Source organism: Rhamphochromis longiceps, linkage group LG19, assembly GCF_057381845.1.
Source record: "Rhamphochromis longiceps isolate RC_006_pf linkage group LG19, R_longiceps_female_GT1.1, whole genome shotgun sequence".
In the NCBI taxonomy this organism is placed as follows: Eukaryota; Metazoa; Chordata; class Actinopteri; order Cichliformes; family Cichlidae; genus Rhamphochromis; species Rhamphochromis longiceps.
In genome coordinates, this window is record NC_140575.1 from 7,810,852 (window position 1) to 7,817,780 (window position 6,929).

Sequence of the window (6,929 nt, forward strand, 5' to 3'; positions counted from 1 at the left end):
ATCTCGAGGGGGCGGAGCACCCATTCATAGTGTGGACAGATCACAAGAACTTGACGTACATTCGTGCAGCCAAGAGTCTGAACTCACGTCAGGCACGCTGGTCCATGTTTTTCAGTCGCTTTAACTTTTCAATCTCTTACCGCCCAGGGTCCCGCAACGTGAAACCGGATGCCCTTTCCCGGCAGTTTGACGCCGCGGGGGAGTCGTCCGCCGTGCCCACCATCCTCCCTGCGAGCGTCAAGGTTGGTTCCCTCACGTGGGAGGTGGAGGAGGACATCCGTCGGGCACTGGAGACCGAGCCGGACCCCGGCACAGGGCCCCCTGACCGCCGCTTTGTCCCTAAGGCGGCCCGCTCCAAAGTGATCGACTGGGTCCACAAGGGGAGATTCTCCTGCCATCCAGGAGGCGCGCGGACGAGTGCCCTCATTAAAAGGTATTTCTGGTGGGGGTCTATTGATAAAGATGTCAAGGAGTATGTGGCCGCCTGCTGTGTTTGTGCTAGGGGCAAATCTAACACGCAACGCCCGGCTGGGTTGCTGCAGCCTCTCTCTATTCCACGGTGCTCCGGTCGCATATTTCTTTGGATTTCGTTACTGGTCTACCTGTTTCTTCTGGCAAGACCGCGATCCTCACTGTGGTCGACAGGTTTTCCAAAGCAGCTCACTTTGTCGCCCTCGAGAGACTCCCCACATCCACTGAAACCGCTAATCTGCTAGTCAACCATGTGTTTAGGCTGCACAGGATACCCTCGGAGGTCGTCTCAGACAGGGGACCGCAATTTACATCGCAGGTCTGGAGGGCGTTCTGTACATCCCTGGGAGCGAAGCCATGTTTGAGCTCTGGACACCACCCTCAGACTAATGGTCAGACTGAACGCCTCAACCAGGAATTGGAGGCCACTCTCCGCTGCGTCGCTGCCTCCAACCCGGCTTCCTGGTCATCGTTATTGCCGTGGGCGGAGTACGCACACAACTCCCTCACCTCGTCAGCGACGGGTCTCTCGCCTTTTGAGGCCTCTCTCGGCTACCAGCCACCCCTTTTTCCGGAGCGCGAGACCAACCTTGAGGTCCCCTCCGTCCAGCACCATCTGCAACGCTGCCGACGGGTGTGGTCGCCCACCCGCCGGGCCTTGGGCCTGTCAGTCGCCCGCCAGCGCCGCTACGCGGATCTCCGCCGCAAGGCGGCACCTGCCTACGCCCGGGGACAGAAGGTGTGGCTATCCGCCAGAGACATTCCCCTCAGGACGGACTCCCGCAAGTTGGCCCCACGCTTCATCGGTCCTTTTGAGGTGGAGCGGGTGGTTGGCCGCTCCGCGGTCAGGCTAAAGTTGCCCTCCTCGTTACGGGTCCACCCGACCTTCCACGTCTCCCAAGTCAAGCCGGTTGTGGTGAGTCCGTTGTGCCCGCCTCCTGCTGCCCCGCCGCCCGCCCGGCTCATCGGTGGGCATCCTGCCTTCACGGTCCGCCGCATCCTGGATGTACGCCACCGGGGGAGGGGCAGGCAGTTCCTGGTCGACTGGGAGGGGTACGGGCCGGAGGAGAGGTCCTGGGTTCCCCGGTCCCGGATTCTCGACCCCGCCTTGCTTTCGGCATTCTACAGAGGCCGGTCGCCGAGAGGCGACCCTTGAGGGGGGGGGTGGTGTCATGGTCTGGTTGGGCACCTGCAGGTCTCAGACAGCGGCTCCTCCTCCTTTAGGCGGAGTCCGGTTGCCCCTCCCTGGCTGACCACCTGTGAGCAATCGTGCCAGCGGTATATCAGACCTGCGCTCTCAACCACTCATCGCCTGAGTATCTGCTATTCCCATGTTAGTTCAGTGGAGCATCCTAAACCTTGTCTTAACGCCGTGTGATGACTGACCTGTCTTTTCTTGTCCTCAGCGATAGCACCCGGAGTGGAGATCTTGTTCCCCTCGCTCCCGTCCTCCTGGACCTGGGCCGCCAGCTGCTTACACAACGTGGCCTGCCGGCCCACCGCTCACCTGCCTGCCTCCCCACGCCTCGACCGCTTCCGGGTTTTCCGCTCCACCTGTCCCCTCCATCTGAAACCAAGTAAGGCAATTCAATTCAACTGCGGAGGATTATTGGTTGTCTACTGGATCCCTCTGATCGTGATCTCCTCTTGTTCCAGTGCCCCCGGCCCCTACCTAGTCCTGTTTCTACCTCCCCGCTGTCCCCGCTGTTCAGCCGTCTCCTAGAGGTGTCTAGGTCGCCCTCATTATTCACCGACGAATCCTACGCGCCACTAGTGTGGTGGCGTCGCTTTGTGTTTCACCTTTGTTTACCTGTGGGCGGAAATAAATCATTTGTTTTCTGTCACCTCGCTTCCGGGTTGGTTTCTGCGCCTGTGTCCATCCCTGTTCCCTCGTGCCGTTGAGCCGTGACACAAGCACAGAATGCAGAAGAAAAGGTTTAGACAGTTTACTGAATAACGACAGAGAAAGCAGTAATACTAATGGATTTCCAAGAGGGGATAAGATGCCTTCTCAACACACCAATCTAGAATAGAACAAAGAACAGCCTCCAGCCTAAACAGGACACCAGTAACAAGCCCAACAGCAGTCAGGTGCATAATCAGCAATCTCACACAAGTGAGGGAAGCCAGGTGAGCTCTGCCCCTGAAACACACAAGCAGACCAGTGATACGCAAAGGAAAGAGGACTCAGGAAAGGAAAGGAAAGGTTGGATCCAAATGAAACAAAATTTCAATAAAGACAAAGGGCATAAAGGAAATAAATAAAGAAGGGCAAAAGGCAAAAAAATAAGTAAAAGTAGAGAAATAAGAAAAGGGAAGAGGAGTAATTTAGAAAGGAAGTAAAGAAGAGAGAAATAAAGAACGAGGAATCTTTTTGTAACCTTCAGAGGACAAGTGATTCAGACTGAGAGGATGAGACTGGCGGAGGAAAAACAGAGACAAGAGGACTCAATAGGCCTTTGGAGGGATCCAGCTAATGTGTATAAACTTAGCTCTATGAGGAGCAGGTGAGGAGGAAAAGAGGAGTAAAGGAAGGAAATGAAAAATAGGAAAAACAAAACAAGAAGAAAATAGGCCAAAGAAGAGAAGTGAAATAAAAGAATAACTTAAAGGAGAAAACAAGAAGTAAAGTCAGGAAAGGGGAAATGCAAAAACAAGAAATGAAGGGGAAGGAATGAAAAGTTAAAGTGCACTGGAAGTAAGAAGAAGGAAGGAAAAAAACAAACAAAAAGCACATGAAGTGAAATCTTAATATATGGAAACATGGAAATATAAGAGGAAAAAGAGGAAAAACTAAGAATATGAACTAAAATAATAAGGAACCCAAGGGGGAAAACTCCTGATGAGTGTTTGTGCAGACAGTTTTGAAGGATGGGACTTTCTTACAGAGATGAAATTTCTATGCCATCATTGCTGACAGGAGACAGATGAGTCACGACAACACCTCTGCAGAGAAAACAGCCAACGGAGCGAATCACAACAACAACAACACCGACCAAAAAAAAAAAGACATCCAAGGTTAACAGCTCTGTGCAAGCAGCCCTACAAGCAAACCATATCAAAGTATTAGTTCAATACTAATATTAGTGAGGGGGAAGCAGGCGTGAGGCAGGAAACAGCAAGCCGACTACTGCTTTCAATTAGTCACATAATCCTGTTACTTGGCAGTCATTGCTAATGTCATCAAGGCTCTAATAAGTAACCAGTTCTTGGTTCGAAGAACACCAAGGGAGAAGAGAAAACAATACAAAGTTTGAATACAGAGTGCTTTTTTATTCTCTCTGTTTTGGCTTCTTTATCCTCAGACTCAGACTCATCAAGGTCACCTCGATGCTGTCAGACTGGGTTAAAATCAGTCCAAGCTGTACCTTTTTAGCCTCATTTCATCAGAGGCTAGCTTATGGGATGGATGGTATTTGGTATTCTGTCCCCAAGAAGTAAAATAAAAATAAAAAATCAGTAAATTCACAGCACTTGTTTGCTGTGGACAGTAAACGACTAAAATCCATCCATCTATTTTCTGAACTGTTTGTCCAATTTAGGATCAGGGGAGCTGCAGTTTCTCTCAGCTGTCATGGGACAAGAGGCAGGGTACACCCTGTACAGATCGCCAGTCTACTTCAAGACCGCCTGAAACCCTTTACTCCAAATTTCACTGATCATCAGACAGATTGCATCACTATAACTATGCTGCTAGCTTATCTGAAAGTAGTGGAGGAAGTTGTGCTAGATATGCTTAAAGGAGCATGACTTTTGGAAGCTCATAGTGCAAGTCTTAGTGGAGCTGTACAATCATCATCATTAATGTTTCACCAATCTAAAGTCATCTCATAAATGCAAGCAAGTTTGGTTAGCAAGCTACATCTAAAACTGTACATTAGTATTACTAATAAGTGGTGAACCTTCCCCTGAGGTTCTACTAACGATCATGTGTGTTGTTGCATGATCCAGTGGTGTGAAACAAAACATGGACCATTACCATCACCAGGGTCAAGGTGTAAAGCTTCTGCGAGACACTTGCCCCACCCCAATGTGAGCTGTTGAGGTCACAGTTAAGGTATGAGTCGTGGTTGAAACTCCTAAGAAGGAATCTCCAGACTGCATTGTAGGTGGCTGAGAGTTGGTGTTGTAAACCCCTACTACTGTTCAACGATGGTCATTGTCTGTGGGCGTAAATTGCCTCACAGCACACCCTATGCTGTTTAGCTCTGTTTTGGTGTTTTGACCTTGGGATGAACCATCGTTTGTCTGTAGGTGCTGACGGTTGATGCAAGTGCACTGGGATGTCATGCTTGAGTTTCAGACAAACCTGCCACATAAGGGATGACAGTGTTGCTGCATCTGCTGTTCTGCTTTTCCCTTGTTGATGTTTGAAGTTCTTCACTGTGCATCTTCAAAGATTCAGCTGCCAGACAATATGTGGTCACAAACCACAAAGTCCAGTTTTTTTTCCAAGTACTCAAGACAATTTAAATGATGTAAAGTTGGACATTTTACATCTATGAAGACTATCTCTGCAAAAACAGCCTCAAGCGGTCATTCAAACAAATTCGGCTTTTGGCACCAGTTCTTTGGCTTAATTTTTCCGCCAAATGCTATTGAATTGATGCATACTTATATCAAACATGGCCATCTAAAAAATCAGGACAGTATAGTACATGTCTATAATCAATTTCCTTGTCATTATTTCTGCTTTTGGTTGTGTTTGATGTTAAAGAGAGTAGATACACCTAATGCAGCACTCTGAGACACACCCTTGTAACAGTCATAATGGTGTGGTGTCTCTTTAAGACAACTTAAGGTAAGGGTTAGTGATGTCACAAGTATGCGCCACTGCCCTCTGTGGAGTGTGAAAGGAAAGTGTTTGCAGACCTTATGTCTGTGTGGTCGTAATTTTTTCTGACTGTCCTTTTTTTTCTACCGCTCCTCTCAACCAATAAGTACAACCCTCGTTACACCCTTTTCCACTAGTATCTACTTGGCTCGACTCAATTCAACCCAACTCGGCTGACTCTACTGGGTTTCTGTTGTTTTCCATTACAATCAAGTACCACCTAAAGTCTGTGGGGTCATTATAGCAATGCTCCGACTCAAACACCAAAACAATGGAGGATGTCGAGGTGGTGGTATACCTGCTGCTCAGTGTATAGGTTTTTGTCAGGCTCAGGGTCCACAGTGTTGTTTTTTAGGCCTTTCCCTCGTTGTTGGGTTTAAAAAAATCGCATGTTTTCATTACCGTGAAAGAGTCAATTTCATGACTCCGCGAGTGACGCCACTGACTAGCTAATAGACATATTTAGCCACCAGCTAATTGAAACCCAAAAAACCAAAATGAGTTGAACAGAGTGGTGGTCCCCATCTTTAAGAAAGGGGACCGGAGGGTGTGTTCCAACTACAGGGGGATCACACTCGTCAGCCTCCCTGGGAAAGTCTATGCCAGGGTGCTGGAAAGGAGAGTTCGTCCGTTAGTCGAACCTCGGATACAGGAGGAACAATGCGGTTTTCGTCCTGGTCGCGGAACACTGGACCAGCTCTTTATCCTCTCCAGGATACTTGAGGGTGCATGGGAGTTTGCCCAACCAGTCTACATGTGTTTTGTGGACTTGGAGAAGGCATTCGACCGTGTCCCTCGGGGTGTCCTGTGGGAGGTGTTGCGGGAATATGGGGTGTCTGGCCCATTGCTACGGGCCATTCGATCCCTATACAACCGTTGCAAGAGCTTGGTTCGCATTGCCGGCAATAAGTCGGACTCGTTCCCGGTGGGTGATGGGCTCCGCCAGGGCTGCCCTTTGTCTCCGGTTCTGTTCATAATTTTTATGGACAGGATTTCTAGGCGCAGCCAAGTGGCGGAGGGCTTTCGCTTTGGTGGCCTCAGAATCTCATCTCTGATTTTTGCAGATGATGTGGTTCTGTTGGCTTCATCGGGTGAGGGCCTCCAGCTCGCACTGGAACGGTTCGCAGCCGAGTGTGAAGCAGCGGGAATGAGGATCAGCACCTCCAAATCTGAGGCCATGGTTCTCAGCCGGAAAAGGGTGGAGTGCCCACTCCGGGTCGGGGATGAGTTCCTGCCCCAAGTGGAGGAGTTCAAGTATCTCGGGGTCTTGTTCGCGAGTGATGGGAGAAGGGAGCCGGAGATCGACAGACGGATTGGGGCTGCAGCTGCAGTAATGCGGACACTGCACCGGTCCGTCGTGGTGAAGAGGGAGCTGAGTGTAAAAGCGAAGCTCTCAATTTACCGGTCGATCTACGTCCCTACCCTCACCTATGGCCACGAGCTGTGGGTAGTGACCGAAAGAACGAGATCGCGGATACAAGCGGCAGAAATGAGCTTCCTCCGAAGGGTGGCTGGCCTCTCCCTTAGAGATAGGGTGAGAAGTTCGGCCATCCGGGAGGGGCTCAGAGTAGAGCAGCTGCTGCTCCACATCGAAAGGAGCCAGCTGAGGTGGTTCGGGCATCTG

At 50.1% G+C, this 6,929-nt stretch overlaps 1 long non-coding RNA gene across 1 annotated transcript; it reads left to right on the forward strand.

Annotated features, from left to right (window-relative positions):
* Positions 1–1,667: 1,667 nt before the first annotated feature.
* On the forward strand, positions 1,668–2,218 carry LOC146646110 (uncharacterized). The gene is made up of 3 exons (XR_014908709.1): positions 1,668–1,804; positions 1,878–2,048; positions 2,128–2,218. It is a non-coding gene; the product is annotated as an uncharacterized LOC146646110 (long non-coding RNA).
* The last annotated feature ends 4,711 nt before the right edge of the window (positions 2,219–6,929 follow it).